The 19,144-nt window shown below is 49.4% G+C and overlaps 1 protein-coding gene across 3 annotated transcripts in view; it reads right to left on the bottom strand.

Moving 5' to 3' along the window:
- Positions 1-18,432, bottom strand: part of NRTN (neurturin) — a 481,761-nt gene extending 463,329 nt beyond the window's left edge. For all 3 annotated transcript variants that reach the window (XM_069649591.1, XM_069649593.1, XM_069649592.1), the window contains exon 1: positions 16,958-18,432. The gene's annotated coding sequence lies outside the window, so the exon portion shown is untranslated. The remainder of the gene's footprint in view (positions 1-16,957) is intronic.
- Positions 18,433-19,144: the final 712 nt, after the last annotated feature.

The following is a 19,144-nucleotide window of genomic DNA, read 5'->3' on the forward strand; positions in this document are numbered from 1 at the left end:
CTTTCAGTGGAGGGGCGTCTGCAATCCAAAATTCTTCAATCATACTAATCTTTCTTTCAGACTTCCCCAACCCACACCAAAGTAAGGGGGGTCTAAAAAGAAACTGCATTTATTATTATCACCCTGTGTTTATTTTAAACCAAAGTGTGGGTGAAAGCATAATTGCCATATGCATTTGTCCAAATCTGAAAAACCAAACTGCTAGCCTTTTAGGCGCGCAGGCCAATCAAAATTGCACTGCACTACATTTGTAAATTGTTCACTGACCAGCGCTAATTATTTCACAAAGTGAAATTGTAGAAAGTAAAGCAATGTGATTTTTGTTGTTTTCAACTCACTTGTGTGAGTTAATCATGTAGAAAGAAGTTCATTGTGTTGTACCACAGATAAAATGGTGTTTTGCATTTCAGTGCGAGTCTCGCAACATTTAATTCAAATAAATTTAAATACATTTCCTGTACACTGGCCTGGTCCTTGGCTCATTGGTAACTCCTGAGTAGGGATCTGAGGGATATTAGATGAATTGGAGATATGCTGAATAAAAAGGACCGACATCAATTGTTTATTGTGTGACACTTAGCTTGGGGAGGGAAGGAACTCCCTGTGCTGAGGGTGGCCTCTCAATAAACCATTACAGCTGGAAATATCATTCAACGTGAGATAAGGGCACCTTCACTTATAACACCTGCTCCAAACAAAGGACACAAGTAGCCTAACCGTACAACTGTGGAATAAGATGCTATGAAAACTCCAATAGATAAATACACAGATATGTTGCAAGTGTCAGGCTGGCCTGTTTGAACGATGTGACATTTACTGACAAGACTCAGTGAGGGCGGTGGGGCTAGGATAGGATGTGGAGCCAGCCTGGCAGAGTCTGACAGCCCTGCACAGAGGCACCTCAGTCTGCCTTGAAAGCTACCAGCCTCTGGGCAGGCCACTCCATGTTTGGAATGGAAAAATAAAAGTGCAAGTACTTGCTATGCTGAGAAGTGCAAGAACTCTCCCATTGAAAGCATTGTAGATACCTGTTGAGAAGTGATGGTACTTGCTCGTCTTAGGTATTGCAGCTCTACTGAGACATGTCATGCCCTTCCATTGAATGTATTGCAGTCCTGCTGAGCAGTGATGGGCCACTCCTAATAAAGGGAATGCTACTAAGAAGTGCAAGGGCCCTAAACTGAAAGTGTGTGCTGAGAATTTCTGGTACTTGTTCAAGTGAACCGTTGTCCTCATGCTGAGAAGTGTGTTAAAGTATTGTAGCCCTGTTTTGTCATTCAAAATAATTGTAGTCCTCTTTACAAAGTGACTGTCCTATGGGAATTAAAGTATTGCGGTCCTGCTAAGAGGTTACGGCACTATCCTAATAAAGTTATTGCCATCCTGCTGAGAAGTGCCAGAGCTGTAAAATAGAAGTAATTCCACCCCTACTCGGAAGTTCAAGTGTTAAAGTTCTACAAGAATGCTAGTTCCTCTGAGACGTGTGGTGTTATCCTATGGAAAGCAGTACAGCTTTGCTGGGAAGTGCCAGCACTACCATATTGTCCATACTGAAACTATTGAGGTCCTGGTGAGAAGTTATATCACTATCCCATTGAAAGTATAGTAGTCTAGATGAGAAATGTAGGCACAATACTGCTGATAACATTGCAGTCCTGCCACAAAATGCAGGTGCTATCACACTGAAAGTAATGCTGTAGTGCTGAGAAGTGTTGGTAATATTCTACTGAACGCTTTGCAATCCTGCAGTGCAGTTTTATTACTATTCCATGGAAAGTATAGCAGTTTTTCTAAAAAAGTGTCAGTACTATCCCAATGATAGATTGCAGTCCAGCTGAAAAGTGCTAGTAGTTCTATCACACTAAAAGTATTACAGTCGTACTTAGAACTATCAGTACTGTGAACTTAAAGTATTGCAATCCTGCTGGGAAGATATATAACTATTCTATTGACCTTAGCTCGCTGAAGCAGAGGTGAGCCATACGGTCCCTGAGCCCATTCAAATTGATTTCAATTGTATTTGTGCTTTTTTCTCCCTTGAATTTGATCTGTGTAAGAGCTGTGTGTGCTGCGTGTTGCACCTGTGTCCAGCTTCTGTGTTTGTCCTCCCACCTCCGGTCCCGCCACCTGTCCCCATTGGCCCTTAGGCATACTTAGGTCATCTCCTCAGGGCAGCCCCACGTCCCGTCTGCAGCATCTTGAGGCGAAGGGCCCCGGAGCAAAGGGTGGCCCCGGAACTAGAAGCCCCTGACCCCATTGGCCCGTGTTAACCTGGGGGGTCAGCGGTCATCAACTGGCATCGACTCACATGCTAAGGGCAGCGAGGGAAGGGATATTAACCGCTGTTGACCCTATTTTTGCAGCATCTCAAATTCTAGGTGTTGTTGCATTTACTACTGTGCCCCCATTTTTAGGCATCTCAAATTCTAGATGTTGCTGCATTTACTACTGTGCACCTATTTTAGCTGCTTTTCCTGTGATGCAGGAAACTCAATTCTAGGGGTCGCCGCATTAACGACTGTGTCCCCATTTATGGTGCTTTTCCTGCTATCCAGGTATCTCAATTCTAGGTGCTGTTGTATTTTACTACTGTGCCCCTATTTTTAGGTGTCTCGAATTCTAGAGGTTGCTGCATTTACTACTGTGCCCCCACTTTTTGGTGTCTCGATTTCTAGGTGTTGTTGCACTTACTACTGTGCCCCATTTTAGGTGTTTTCCCGCTATCCAGGAATCTCAATTCTAAGTGTTGTTGCATTTAATATTGTTTCCCCATTTTAGGCATCTCAATTCTAGGTTCTGTTGCATTACCACTGTGCTCCCATTTTTGGGCGTCTCAAATTCTAGGTGTTGCCACATTTACTACTGTGCCCCCATTTTAGGTGCTTTTCCTGCAATCCAGGTATCTCAGTTCTAGGTGCTGTTGATTTTTACTATTGTGTCCCCATTTTTAGGCATCTCGAATTCTGGGTGTTGCTGCATTTACTACTGTGCCCCCATTTTAGGCGTCTCAAATTCTAAGTGTTGCTGCATTTACTACTGTGCCACATTTTAGGTGCTTTTCCCGCTATACAGGTATCTCAATTCTAAGTGTTGTTGCATTTAATACTGTGCCCCCATTGTAGGCATCTAATTTCTAGGTGTAGTTTCATTTACCACTGTGCCCTCACATTTAGCCGTCTTGAATTCTAGGTGTTGCTGAATTTGCTACTGTCCCCTCATTTTGGGTGTTATTTTCACTATCCAGGTGTCTCAACCCAGGGTGTTGTTGCATTTGTTGCTGTGCCCCCTGTCAGGTATCTATAATTTAGTTGTTGTTGCACTTGCCACTGTGTCCCCATTTTTATAATTTTTCCTGCTATCCATCTTTTCTCAATTCTAGCTGTTGTTGCATTTGTTGCCATGCCCCCATTTTAGGAATCTCTAATCTAGGTGTTGTTGTACTTGCTGCTGTGTCCCCATTTTGGGACTTTTCCGAGCTATCCAGCTATCTCAATTCTATGTATTGTTGCATCAACTACTGTGCCCCATCTGAGGCATTGCAATTCTAGTTGTTGCATTTATTACTTTGCGCCATTTTTGGACAGCACTAACCTAGGTGTTGTTGCATTTACTGCCGTGCCCCTATTTTTGCATGTTTTCCCAGCATCCGGGTGTCTCAGTTCTGGGTGGTATTGCATTTATTACTGTGCTCTTTGGTGTGGCTGCACTCGTTGCTGTGCCCCCTTCTTTAGGCGTATCAAGTCTAGGTGTAGCTGCATCCATTGCTTTACCCCCATTTCCGGCGTCTCAAGTTTGGGTGCCCCAATCTTATGTGTCTCAGCTTCGGGTGTGGCTGCCTCTGCTGCTATGCCCACATTTTTGACAAATGTGTCCCTTTTTCCACATGTTTCCAGTCTAGGTACCGCTGCATAAACCAGTGCCTGAAATCTAACTATCTAAGCAATTACTGGACTTACTGGACGTGGGTGCCTTCGCTCCTCCAAAATACCCTGGACCTAGTGGCTCCCTCCCTGCAGCAACCGTCCTGACCCCAACACTCCCACCTGCCCACCTGCTGCAATGCTCCCTCACACGACCATGATCACCAATTGCATCCTGACAAAAACAGAACGAGAAGCTCGACCTCCTCTCCGCCCCCTCAACACTGACCCAGCCACTAGGCACTCACTTACAACAGCAATCCTGCACACAGCCACTCCCCTCACATTCTCCATAGAACAACTGAAAGAAACCCACTGGCAAGCAAGTAAACACTGCACCCGGCACACCACTGCCAATCTAGCGCCTTCATTCTCGAACTCCAACTAGACACCGCCACACCTCTCTTTCCTCTCTATCCCCTCTAAAAACATACTACACGCTAGCCCCTACATAATTTGCACTCTCATCACACCGCTGTGATCCCTCAGACCAGAGAAGACATCTGGCACACCACTAACCGTACATCCCCAACCCAGCCCATCACAATTCTGCGCAAGCTCCCCCCTCAAAACACCCCCACTGGTCAAACGCTGAGAATGATCCCCACCCCCGCTCCTCCAAACACTGTGATATTTCCAACTCCCAAGCCAAATGAGCACACTGGTGCTTCAAACACAACCTCCAAACCACCACTACAACATCCACACCTCCCCACAGAAATTCCACTCCATAGGTCAGCTCCCCCACCCTCATCCCTTCCCACCTCAGCCAAAACCCCAGACAGTGCTACCTCCAACTCCCAAGCCAGAGGAGCACTCTGGCACACCAAACACAACCTCCCAACCACTACCACACCATTTGCTACTCCAGACAGCATGTCACCCCATAGGTCATTTCCCCCGCCATCATCCCTTCGTACCTCAGCCAGAAGCCCCAGGACCCCCCTCCTTTCAATCCTCACAAACACTCATATGTGGGGTGTCCCTTGTCACTCCACTAACCCCGTCATCCCGCCATTACACATACCTTCCCTCCACTCTACCTCTGACCAGCCTTGCCTCACTCACCCATTCCCACTAATACCCAGCGTCCCCCAGAAGGCCCTATGCACTAACACTGCCTCTCCCCCATGTCCACCTCACTCCAACCCCTCCTCCCTTCCACCTGCTATGCCTACCCCCACACACACAACCCTCCTCAGCATCCCCCCACCCTCCATCTTCAGACCACCCTCCTCCACCCTTTTCCCTTCTCATGCCTCGCTCTCTCCAGAACTATCGCCTCATCCCCTTTCCCCTATGGCCCACCCACCCTCTCTTACACACCCCTCATGCCCAAACACAAAAAACTCGGAGGAAATGACAAGCCTTCACCCTGAACTCTCCAAGCCTCACCTCATGGGAATCAGTCTTCCTTCCCCTCCACCCACAGCCCACCTGTCAGGAAGTCCCTGTTAGCCACTCCCTGATTGTCCCTCTTTGAACATGATTCCTCGCCTACCACCTCTCCTCCACTACTCTCCAGACTTACAGCCCATCCATCAGCCAACCGGTACCCATTGGCACCACTTGCCTCACCGGCACTGCTCACTGTCCCCCCCTTCCAATTGTTGGGATGGAAATGAGTCTTTCCCACCCCCTTTAAGGTGAAACAAATCCCGTATGAAGTCGTCTAGTGTGTAAGGGGGGGGGCCATACTATGAAACTCAGCACAGATATAATACAGCAAGAACGATAGCTCCATAGACCAAGTGTGCGCATAGAAAGGAACACCATTTTTTAATTATGGTGGATACATAGTCTGTCATGGCTGCGTGGCACAATTTTATCTCCATGGAAGGACTCAGCTAGACCCAGAAGTTTAAGACAAGAGTTTGCACAACCAGTTTCCATGGAAGCTGCCTCTTGTTCCTTCATTGTTGCAATTCCTCGTTCCTCCCACATCTCCAGCTTCAGACAGGACGCCCATTGGCTCCTAGTACGAGACAGAATAACCCTCAGATCCCTTGTCATCATCCATAAGTGTCTATCGATCACAGCTCCCAAGTACTTGGCTGTTAAATTCAACAAACGCCAATCAGCTAGACCAACCAGAACCTTGTACTCGCATTGCCTCTCCATTCCCAAATTCAACTTTAAAAAAGCGGGCGGTTCCAGCTTCCCGGTCTTAGCTGCCAAACAATGGAACGCTTTAACCCTTAACCTCAGAACAGAATCATCATTCTGGACCTTCAGAGCCAATATTAAGACCTGGCTCGCCAACAAGAATTGCTTAACACCTGTTTAATTCATCTCTACTGTATCTCATGTTGTACTGCACCTCATTGTGTATCACCCTGTGACCATCATGTAACCCTGGTCCTCCGCACTTATTGTTTTATTTTCTTGTCATTGTCCCTGTTTACTATGAAAATGCATGTAACTTGTTGAACTTGCTTTAAGTCTATGGCGACCAGTTACTTCATGGTTCGGTGTGCGGTATAAATAAATAAACTAAACTAAACTAAACTAAACTAAACTAAACTAAACTAAACTAAACTACTCACTATCTCTGAGAGGAATGCACACTGCAAGGCTGTGAGACCACACCAGGCTCCTAGCAGTGCCCATTAATCACAGTCAAACTGCCAGCCGACCTCCAACCCCCCACCCAGCCTATCCAGTGCCATGTCCCACAACCCTGACCTGACCCCCCCACCATTGCACTCTATGATAGTGAGTGACCTCAGTCACAATCCTAAACCAAATGGCCATAAAAGAACTAAGCCTGTATGACTGTTTCACCTCTCCAAATAAATACATGCTTTGTAGTGTGAGGTACAGGGAGGGATCAATTATAGATCAAAACGGGGGTGGAGGCCTTGGGTGCGAAGGGCGCGTTATCAACAAAGCACAGAATGTGTGGGTCAGCCTGACTGTATGTCTTCCTCCATTCCCCTGGCACCAGTCCCTGAGCATCCCAAGTTCATTCCACAATAATGTAGTAGTAGGCTTAGTGTATCATAGTAGTTTTGATATTGTAACTTATGAGGGAACTGACCTTCACTCGGCAGAGAGACAAACTCACCTGACCCATGTGGGAACTGACAGACGGCGGAAATGTGAACCAATTGTAGCCTGGCATCCCCTATGGAGCAGGCCCAGGAATATGGTCTCACCAATCAGTGATGTCTGTTTTTACTGTATATGATGATGCTACACAGCTTTTTAAACTCCTGCTTGTACTAGGATTAACCAGAACATTCTCGAGCAGCAGGGTCCTTTGTTGATACCTTTGTATTCTGTACAATTAAACCTTGTTATCTTTGCAAGAAATTTCTTGGCCTTTTTCTCTAGAGGGTTGTGCTCTTTCTGGTGTGAACTTAACAACTTAAACAGGTACATGCCTTCATTATATCCCTCCATCTCATGCAAACTGGCCACTGCACGCTCACTCTTCCCACCCTATCCCGACCTCACTCCCCCCCCCAAACATTATCCTGGACTACTACGACTATTCCGGCCTCTCCGCCCACACCACCTCCTACTGCTCCCATCACCTCCCCACCAGCCACCTAAACACGCCATATCTGCCTGGCCACCAGCATTTTAGGAACCTCCTCCCCCCACCAACTCTGCATTGTCCACAAGGCCTTCTGGGGCCTGGGGCCTCAATACCTCCAACTCTCTCTCTTTGTAAATATCTTCCTTCTCGAGCTCTTCGCTCCTCAGCGTCCAACTCCCTCAGGGTCAGTCACTTTTCCAAGCAACAAGTTGGTGGTAGATGTTTTTCTTCGGCTGGGGCATCCCTCTGGAAGAGCCTCCCTGCCTCTCTGTAACTTGAGGAGTACCATCTCTGGTTCCGGAAGCACCTCAAGACTTTCTTCTTTGCTTCTGCCTTCTCTCTTCCTCTGCCCTGCTGAATTCCTGGCTGAAAACTGCACTGATAACCTGGCAACCCTCTGATCTCGAGCCCAGGTCCCCTCCCTACCATTTTCACACCTGCACTGCTCCCCTGGCAACCCTTGCACTTGGGTCTGTGGGCCTCATTACGACCCTGGTGGTAGGGGGTTAATGGCGCCGGTAGAGCTGCTGGCGCTGTTAACCCCCTACCGCCTCATTACGAGGTCTGCTTGCGGGTCCCGCTAAGGACGCTTGGTAAGGGCATGGCTACCTCCAAACTCGTAATGAGGCCCTGTATCTGTAACCCTACAGTCCCCCTACCTGCACTTTGGACACCTGTTCTCTGCACTTTCCCCTGCACTTGCCACCAGCTGTCCGCACTTCTTTTATTGTTGATCCATGTACTGAATTGCACCCTCCAGTTTCCCCTCGCACTTTTCCCCACCCCTCTCCCCTGCACTTGCGCGATCTCAATGTCACCTGGCCTAGTAGGATCGTTGTCTCGGTTTTACCTTGTTCCCCCTTCCTGCCTCGTCGTGCCTTGAAACACTTGTGTATAGGCACGCTATAAATGCCATATCATATGTCAAGTCACCTGCCTCTTATTCACTGCCCGCTTCATGGCCAAACCCAGACACAGCAACTTTGACCTACTATCCTCTGTCAAGCCCAAACTCATCTTCATCACTGAAACATGGTCCAGTGGCAATTTCAAACCAGTCACACACGAGGCTTTCCCTCCTGACTACGCACTCATCCTCCACAACAAACCCTCCAGAGGTGGGGGAGTGGCCATCCTCCACACACCTCACATCTCCGTCTCGCTCACTGAAACCCAGCCATGCAAAACTACTGTGCATCTCTGCTGGTTAGATTCTCCCTGCTGCCCACTATTTCACACAGTTTCCTGCTCATCTATAGGCCAACGGAATACAACAGACTTTTTGCAAACACTCTCTGTGACTCACTAGCTACCACTCTGGTCAGCCATCCTTCACTCACTCTACTGGGGGACTTTAATATCTGGTTCAATGTACCCAACATGCTGGAAGCAATGAACCTCTCCCAGCATACCACAGGTCCCACCCACACCGTAGGCCATGCCCTTGATGCAGTCTTAATTTCCACTGACCTGGTCTTGGTGTCCAGCCTCAAGCCCCTCATCTGGACAGACCACTCAGCCTTACCTTTCTCTATCCATACACCAGCCCCGCCTCCCAGCGGCTCCCCTATGCCACCATATGATCACAAATGCAGGAACATGGTCAAGGTACTGCCTGACATGGCAGAAGCCTTGCAACGCTCACTCCCGACCACTGATAGACCTCTACCGATTGATTACTGTGACTCTTGGCTCAATGACTCAATCCTCCCTCTCACTTCATCCCGCTCCTCTCCCACCCACAAAGGACCCATACCCAAATGACACATGCCCTACCTGAAGACTGTCAAAACCTATAACTGCTCCCTCGGGTGCAAATGGTGAGCATCAAAAAACTCCCTTAGCAAATCCCTGTTCACCCACCATCACTGTAACTACAAATCCGAGATCCGAAAGGCCAAAAAAAACGACTACAGTAAAAGAATGCTGAACTTTTGCAGCAGTAGTAAAGAGCTCCACAGGATCATTTTGCAATCCGTGAAGCCTGCGTGCACCACTGCCCCAACTGTGCCCACGCAAGCGTTGTGCAACTCCCTCTCTGATTACTAAAACAGTAAAGCACTGAACAGAACGGCCACCCTTAATGCCAAACTCTCCAACCCCACCCGCTGCCCAACATCCACCCCACATGATCCCACCCCTGCTTAAGAAGCCCCGACCTTCAACTATTTCGAGCCCATTTCGAGCGAGAAATTCCACAAATTGCTGTCCAGCAGCAGACCCTCTGGATCCCCCTTGACCCTTGCTCTACCTCTCTCCTCAAAGAAATCTTCTCCTCCACATGTGCAGCAGAACAGGCTAGGTCCATACTCAATAACTCCTTCACCTCTGGCACTTTCCCAGACCCCTTCAAAGTAGCGCATGTCAAACCCCTTCGATTCGGCCTACTCTCAACTCAACCTTTTCACTGAATCCAATAACCTACTAGACCCCACTCAGTCAAGCTTATGGCCTTACCACAGAATCGACACCACACTAATCTCAGTCTGGGATGACCTCAAAGTCACGGCAGACTCTGAAGGATGTGCCGCTCTGGTTCTTCTTGATCTCTCAGCTGCCTTTGATACCATTAACCACACAATCCTCCTTGACGAGTCCACTCCTTAGGAATCAGAGTTTCGGTTCTCAAGTGGATTGCTTCGTTCCTCTGCAACAGGAATTAACTCACTATACTCCCCCCTTTTCCCTCCTTCATTTGCCCTGTAAACACTGCAGTACCCCAAGGCTCCTGCGTCTCCCCTTTCCTTTTCATCCTCTACCTGTCCCTACTGCCAGGGATCATCCGCTCACACAACCTCACCTGCTACAATTACGCGGACGACACCCAAATTAGCCTGAGAATCCCCCAAAAAAGCTCTGATCAATGCCCCGATCTAGCAGCTTGCTTCAGTGACATAGACATATGGATGAGAAGAAACCACCTCCTTCTTAACCCAGGGAAAACAGAGATCATGGTTTGTGGCAACACAGCTCTACTCCCGAAACCACTTCCATGGCCTTCCTCCCTCGGCGCTCCCCCCTAACTACAAAACACAGTCAAAAACCTTGGCTGCACAATTAACTCAGGCCTAACTCTGTCCCACCAGATCAATAATGAATCCAAATCCTGTTATTGCCACCTCAGGTTCCTGAAACGCATCTTCCCCTATCTCACCTTCCCCAACAGAGTGGCCTCAATAATGTCCACCGTCATGTCCAGACTGGACTATTCAAACTCCATGTACCTGGGTGAACTGGCCTCCAACTCAACAAACTCCGAAGAGTCCAAAACGCAGCACTGAAACTCCTTCTTTCACTAGGACGAAGGGACCATATCTGGCCTGGTCTCTGCACGCTCCACTGGCTACCTATTGTACAAAGGGCCCCATTCAAAATTCTATGCGTCACCCATCGAGCAGTGCACAAGGCTGGTTCGACATACCTCCAACAGAAGAGTTTGTCCAACACGTACCTTAAGGTCAAGCACGGCCCTGCTACTGGTGATCGCAGCTTCCAATTCAGCCAAGTTTGGAGCGTCACCCTACTCTACATTGGCACCGACTCTTTGGAACTCACTGCCTCCCCATATTCGCCACAACCAGTACTACATGGCCTTCGTACAGTGCTGAAAACAAGGCTTTTCACGAATCCGCGTAGGGACCACCTAAGGCCACAAAACCATCCTCCAAAGGACACATTTTGGTTAAAATCAGCATTTAAACCAAAACATAGCAACAGTAGGGCCACGGATACCGGATAATTAATTACTTTCCCCGGAAAAGCAGAATCTGTTGTGCGCAGAAACCCACCTGCAGACTGGCAGACACTGGCCTAGGCAGCTGCAAACTGTATGCAACCAGTCTGCCAACCTAAGTCATAGCAGGTGGTATATGATCTATAGAGGCAACCCCGGCATACCAAGGAATTAGGGCCAAGAACCCCACACCGGAGACAAAGAAATAACTATGCTTGGCTGGACTCTCTGGAGATTACCCACCCCCCACCTTAAACTACCACCAGGGATATGGAAAGTTGACTCCCTGAGTCCGACAGATGTCTGGTAAAGGACCATCTGACCGAGCTAACACAACATACCCTCACCGGCCTGAGTATCTCTCTCAGAAATCCACTACCACGAACCCCCAGGACAGACACGGCCGGCGAACTGAGCTCCAACAGCAACCGGACAGTGGGGCCTCCAACTGGTAACCAGACACTCATTCCTACCAACATGCTCACTCTCCACTTTTCATCAACAAACATTAGAACGCAGCTACAGCCCTCAATCAATTCGGCCTAACTGCACACATACCTACGTTGCTCCTAGATCACCTCAACAGCCTGGTAGCACCCAGCTATACCCCATGAAAAATCGGCCTAGCTGCACGCATAATCTTCTAAACAGGCCGCACGGCAGCCAGAATGCAGACTCGGAAAGCACCCTCCCTACTGGATCTGTCACATCCACTGCACCACACCTAGCATTAGAATGCAGCCAACCCTGTGCAATCCACTGTGACTGCACACATACCAAGTGCACAAAAGCACTATGTGCTACACTACTCTCTCCATTGAAATTAACTACGGTCTCTAAGGGCGTTCACCCTACAGCACTTTGAGATCATACCAATGATATATAAGGCGCTACAAATGCACCATAACATAGCATAACAAAGTATAGCAGTCTCTCTGAGAAGTGCAAGTACTTTTCAACTGCTATGTCGCAGTCCTGCTCCAAAGTGCCAGTACTACCACATTGAAAGTATTGCAGTCATACAGAAAAGGGTCTATGCTACCCTACTGAATGTTTTGCAGTGATAATTGGAAGATAAATGAATATGTCTTTGAAAGTATTGCAGTCCTTCTGGGAATTGTCCTTCCTTTGTCAGCGAATGTGTAGTAATGCTGCCATGAACGCTGAGAAGTCACTGCCAGTGATATCCTACTCAAAGTATTGCAGTCTTTCTGGGAAGTGTCCTTACTATCCTACACAAAGTATTGCAGTCCGACTGGGAAGCGTCCTTACTATCCTACTCAAAGTATTGCAGTCCGACTGGGAAGTGTTCTTACTTAGTCCAAGTATTGCAGTCCTTCTGGGAAGTGTCCTTACTATCCTACTCGAAGTATTGCAGTCCGAATGGGAAGTGTCCTTACTAACCTACTCAAAGTATCGCAGTCCTTCTGGGAAGCGTCCTTACTAACCTACTCAAAGTATTGCAGTCCTTCTGGAAAGTGTTCTCACTTACTCCAAGTATTGCAGTCCTTCTGGGAAGTGTTCTAACTATCCTACACAAAGTATTGCAGTCCTTCTCGGAAGTGTCCTATCCTACTCCAAGTATTGCAGTCCTTCTGGGAAGTGTCCTTACTATCCTACTCGAAGTATTGCAGTCTGAGTGGGAAGTGTCCTTACTATCCTACACAAAGTATTGCAGTCCTTCTGGGAAGCATCCTTAGTATCCTACTGAAAGTATTGCAGTCCTTCTGGGAAGCGTCCTTACTATCCTACTCAAAGTATTGCAGTCCTTCTGGGAAGTGTCCTTACTATCCTACACAAAGTATTGCAGTCCTTCTGGGAAGCGTCCTTACTATCCTACTCAAAGTATTGCAGTCCTTCTGGGCAGTGTCCTTACTATCCTACTCGAAGTATTGCAGTCTGAGTGGGAAGTGTCCTTACTATCCTACACAAAGTATTGCAGTCCTTCTGGGAAGTGTCCTTACTATCCTACTCGAAGTATTGCAGTCTGAGTGGGAAGCGTTCTTACTATCCTACTCAAAGTATTGCAGGTCTTCTGTGAAGTGCCCTTATTATACTTTCCAATGTATTGCAGTCCGACTGGGAAGTGATATGACTGGTCTACTTAAAGGGTTATCATCCCTGCTGATCAGGGTCAGTACTATACCACTGCATGTATTGCAGCCCTTGTGCAGAGTCTCAGCACTACTCTCAGACTTCCGGGCGTGCTCACTGAGAAAGGGATGCGGTCTTGCAGAGTAGTAAAGGCACTCTCCCTTTCTAATGAGAGCACTCCTTGCACTCGGGGCCGGGACTCGGAGCTTTGCAGGACCTGCTCTTGTTATGAAAACCCCCCAGCAACAGCATGAAAGAAAAGCACATGTATTCATTCCTGTGTGATGTGTGCAAAGAAAGGGTCGTCCTGGAGGGCCGCCCGTATATGGCAAGGGGGGCCCCTTCCACTGCGGTATCGGGAACATATATAACAAAACGTTGCCTCATAAACAAACACATTCCCCAAAACGTACATCGCTCATTAGAAGTGTGCCCTGCGGGGTAACACGTGTTCGCAACACGGCTTGATGATAGCTCCGCATTCGCGAGCCCGCTCCCAGCAGCCACCCCGAGAGTGCGAGAAAGGACTGTCAACAGCCCGGGGCGGGCACAGGGCGTCCCGGGGCGGGCACAGGGCGTCCCGATGCCGTTCGCTGGCGCTGGAGAGCACGCGCTGAAGGCAGATGGGGGAGATCACCCGGGGCCGGGACGTGGGGGTAAGGGCAGCTCGGGCTTCCACGTCGTATCGAAAAGAAACGCCGATCCCTAGTAAAAGTGCAGACACTCTGCCAACGTCCTGTCTTTAACTCATCTGGAGTGTCCTTGGCCGTCCCTCGTGACCACAGCGGGCCGATGCAAGTCACAACTCAGCTGCCAAGCTGTGCCATGGCGGGAGGCTTTCTGTCTAGTGTGTTCGATAAACATCTCAGACATTTTAAAGAAGTGTCAATTCTGAAATGGAGAGACACGTTGTGTGTGCAAAGGCATGCACGGTTTACGATGCAATGCAGATGCGCATTGTGTGAGTCAGGACATGCCCGGTTTACGATGCAATGCAGAGGCACGTTTAGTGCGCCAGGACATGCACGGTTTACGGTGCAATGCAGAGGCACGTGAGTTTGCAAAGGCATGCACGGTTTACCATGCACTGCAACTGCACGTTGAGTGTGCCACGGCATTCACGGTTTACAATGCAATTCAGATGCTGTTGAGTGTGGCACGGCATGCACGGTTTACGCAGATGCACGCGCACGGTTTACGGTGCAGATGCACGCTCACGGTTTCCGATGCAGATGCACGTGCACGGTTTACGATGCAGAGGCACGCGCACTGTTTACGAAGCATATGCACATTGCTTGGGACGATGGGTCTTTCTGGGGGTTGTCCCAGAGTTTGCTGGGGAGATGGGACTTGCTGAGGGTTATCTATTGTATGCTGAGGGGATGGCACTTTCTGAGGGTTATCTATTGTATGCTGAGGGGGTGGCACTTTCTGAGGGTTATCTATTGTATGCTGAGGGGATGGCACTTTCTGAGGGTTATCTTTAGTTTTCTGGGGAAATGGGTCTTTCTGAGGGTCATCTATAGCTAGCTGGGGAGATCAGAATTTCTGAGAATTATATATTTATTTTACCTGGAAGTTGGGACTTTCTGCCCTAGTTTTCTGGGGGATGGGTCTTTCTGTGGATTAACTATGTATACTTTGTCTGGCAGACGGGGCTTTCTGGTGCTTATGTATATTTTGCGGGGGGAGATGGGACTTTTGAGGCGTATCTATAGTTTGCTAGGGTGATTGGACTGTCTGAGGACAATGTATTCTTTTTTTAGCCTGCGAGTCAGGTCTTTTTCTGTGAATTGCCTATATAGTTCCTGGGGAAATAGGCTTTTCTGAGGGTTATTTGTAGGGGATGGGGATTTTTGAGGGTTGTCTATGGTTTGCTGGGAGATAGGACTTTCTCAGAGTTATCTATAATTTGCTGAGGAGATGGGACTTTCTAAGGTTTAGCTATAGTTGCTGGAAGTTGGGACTTTCTGTCGATTACCTATTTAGTTTCCTTGGCAGATGGGGCTTTCTGAGGGTTATCTATAGTTTTCTGGAGATACAGGTCTTTTGTTGGTTATCAATAACAAGATGGGGCTTTCAGATGGTTATCTATGGTCGACTGGGGAGATGGGCCTTTCTTCAGGTTTTTAATATTTTTCTGAGGAGATGGGACTTTCTGAGGGTTGTCTATAGTTTTCTGGACATATGGGACTTTCTGGGGGGGTTGTCTATAGTTTTCTGGGGAGATGGGACTTTCTGAGGGTTGTCTATAGTTTTCTGGGAAGATGGGACTTTCTGAGGGTTGTTTACAGTTTTCTGGGGAGATGGGACTTTCTGAGGGTTGTCTGTAGTTTTCTGGGCATATGGGACTTTCTTCGGGTTTTTTATAGTTTTCTAGGCATATGGGACTTTCTGAGAGGGGTTGTCTATAGTTTTCTGGGGATGGGACTTTCTGAGGGTTGTCTATAGTTTTCTGGGAAATGGGGATTAGCTCTGCTTGCTGGAGACCCCCGTGGGATTAATGGAGTTTAACATCTACTAGTGCAGTGAATTGCTGTACGTTCTGCTGGATTTTACCCTGCTAGAAACACATATAGTTGGCTCTAGAAGCAGGAGAACATAGCTCCAATGCGAACATCCCCTCATTGTGTGATGCTGGGCAGAACACTTGATCTTTCCGTGTTCCAGTCTTTAGTCGCTTTTTTTTCCTGGAGAAACGGGGACCACGTAGACGGAAACTATTTCATTGTATTTTATGGAGCCCCGACAGCCGCCTCGCAGTCACGTCTTAGCGCTAGGCTCGAGTGGCAACGCACTGGGGGCAAGCCCCTCCTCTACCCGGTAGGAGGGAAGGAGGGCATGGAGAAGACTGCCCGATTCACCTCCAGGCTGTCAGTCGCAAGTCGCCATAGGGAGCTTCGTAATGCAAAGCAAAATCCGATAGCGCTTCATACAGTTTGATTTCAGATATGCGAGACTGACATTTTAATGGAGAAATTCACAAATGCACTTTAAGGAACTGTTCGCACATTCGATGTGTTTTTATTATGTGGTCTTAAATGCGCAAAGAGTAGCAGATCGAGGGGGCTGATTCACAAAAGCCTTTTACAGTGGCGGAATCCCATTGCAAACGCTTTGTAAATAAGGCCTTTACTCATAAGAGCGCAATCAAATAGATTGCGGCTAAGCGCAAAATGCGGCATGTTTTCGTTTGTTTTGGGTGCTTTCAATCGTGAATCCGCCAAGAAGACATAGGCACTGTATGGGTCACATCTAGCGAGCCACTACTGGGTTCCCCTTCATTACCTTATTACTTCGAGTTTGGGGTCATTTTAGAAGCTGTGTTAAACGTTGCCATGGCGTACAAACCTGGCATATTCACATACGGCTTAACAATATGATGAGCAGATGAAATGCGGGCTCGCCACACACTGGAGCGCGCCGTGAAGCGGCTGACTGTGAGCCGAATAGAGCTTGGTTCTAATCGGGTCTTCGCCGATCGCTCGCATTGTGTGATCTTTGGCAAATTACGTTCCCCCGTCTGTCCCCTTCCCTACCCGTAAAATGAGAGCGCTCAGAAACATGCCGTAGACGTCCAGCAGAGGCACGCATACACGGTGGTAAATGCACACGACGGGGACGCGCCAAAGTAGTAGGGTACGGAGCCAGAAGCCACCCACTTACCTTTAGTGCGAGAGTCGTCTTCTGCGTGGGTCCAAGTGAGAGAAACAGCGGTGGCTCCCGGCCATTAGGGGCAGGAGCGGACAGAGGTGCATTGGCCGGTCCATGCCATCCATTAGGTGCGAGTTGCAGGTCAGCCCTTCACCGCGGAGCCTCTGTCGCACCCCAGCTGGTCCTCCTCAGCACCGGCCCCCAGGGTGTCCAGGATCCCCGGGCCCGGCCTCTGGCCGCCGCATGCTGCCAGCATTAGCAGGAGCCCCAAGATGACAGCGCCCCTCGGGGGTGCAGCCCGACAGGGACCTCCCTGGGCTGCCCCTCACTCCCCCGCTGTGCAGAGCCGACTTTACACTGAATCGCGCACACGAAGCCCGGTGCAGTGCCTCGAAGGAGCTCCGGGGGTCACCTGTTTGGGGAGCTCTGTATTTAACCACCAAATGCACAATATGTCCCAAATGCTCGGTTCCTGGAGTCGAGGGTCCGAGTGCCCCTTCTGCTCCAACAGGCCACTCCAGGCGCAGGGAGGCTTTCAGGACGCTGACGATTCGCACATGGCTCCCCGTGAGGTGTTTCCAGATGTATTGGGGTACAGGAGCTCTACCGTCCCAGAATAGTTCACCTCTTCAGCCACCAGCCTGACCTGTCCCAGGTACGGCACTCTGGAAGCGGCGGCGAGCCCTGTTGCATAAACGCCGAATTCTGAACACTGGCACCTCGGCCACAAGCTCCTAACAGCGAATTCCAAGCCCCGATGGACGGGACCTGCGTCAAACTCTCACCTTGAGCCCCGAAACCACTTGAACCCTTGTAATGACGAATTCTCCGTGGCAGGGCCCTAATGTCGAATGCCAATTATGTCGAACCTCTTCTGGACGTTTCCAAAGCGGAATCACACAGTTCTTAGTGCAAAGTTCCCAGCTATTGTGTACGCATTTAATGACGGACTGTAAACTGTGTGGGATTGTTTGAATTTCGCTCTGCCAGCCCTTTGCAAAGTATCGAAATCCAAGCTCTGTGGCACAGTTCAATGGCCTCCGCCGTTCCGGGTCTTCCTCCCGAGAGCAGGGTTCTAAAACCTGCTCCTCTTGCCAATAGGGTAGTCCTTGTAGGGTGGGCTGATGCACCTGGGCTGGGCCCCCCTCAGGTGGCCCCACCCTCCGCAGTGGTCGTGTAGCGCCTAGTGCGTCCGAGCCGGTGCTCCAGTTAATGACTCGGGACACCAGCGCCAGCAGCAACTTCCCCGGGAACTCTCTGCCTGCGCTCTGCGGTCTCCTGACCCAGTCCCGACGCCCGCTGCTGCCACCCTCCTCTGCCCCGCGCCCAGACCAGACCGCAGGAGTGTTCTTGGAAAAGGTGCACGCCACTTTCTCCTTGAAGGAGGGGCGGGGGGTGGAGATTGTGTGAAAGATTTCCTGCCGCAGAGGATAATTGCGCCCGAGGAGCGCTCCCTCCGCTCTGCCTGAGCGTGGCTCCTCCTCGCGAATCTGGGGCTCGGATTACGGCGACAGGCTGCAGCTAATGCGGATCACCGCGGCCACCCCGGCCGCTGCCAGTGCACGGGGCGGCGGCCGGCGGAGCAGCGCCCTGCCCGGCGGCCAGGTGACAGAGAGCGGGGCACCTGCGTCGGCCCCAAAGAAATGTCACCCGTTTACTGTTGTTATTGATTCGTTTGTGTTGCTTGTAAGGCGACGGGGCGGACTACCACAAAAGTAGGAGCACGCACCCCTAATAAAAGGGTTCCATCGCCCCCTCCCCACCCCGACAGCCTCCCACACATGACTGAGCTATTGTTGATAACAAATACATGTTTACAAAAAAATGTAAAAAAAAGTGCCAAGCCCTTCTTAATGTGCTTGTGGAGCCGGCAGGTCACAGACACTTTTAACACCAGCACTCTGCCGTCCTCATGAACCCCATGGAGGTCCAGTGAGCCGTGGGCTGGAGCCCAATTAGCCACATGCTGTAGCCCACCTAGTAAGCAAAAGGAGGGCTTTGGGGCCGAATGTTCGGCTCTATGAATATTTGGAGGCCAGAGCCGTCTGGAGAAAACAAGGACAAGGAACGTTGTTCGCAAAGTTGTGGAAAGAAAATGGCGGCGCGGACCCCCGGGGGCACCGTGTGGCCTAAGTGCCCAAAAGTGTAACGAGAGATGAGACTTTTTATTATGAGTGTAATTTATGACTACATTACAAA

Source organism: Ambystoma mexicanum, chromosome 1p, assembly GCF_040938575.1.
Source record: "Ambystoma mexicanum isolate Mex_15411 chromosome 1p, UKY_AmexF1_1, whole genome shotgun sequence".
NCBI lineage: Eukaryota > Metazoa > Chordata > Amphibia > Caudata > Ambystomatidae > Ambystoma > Ambystoma mexicanum.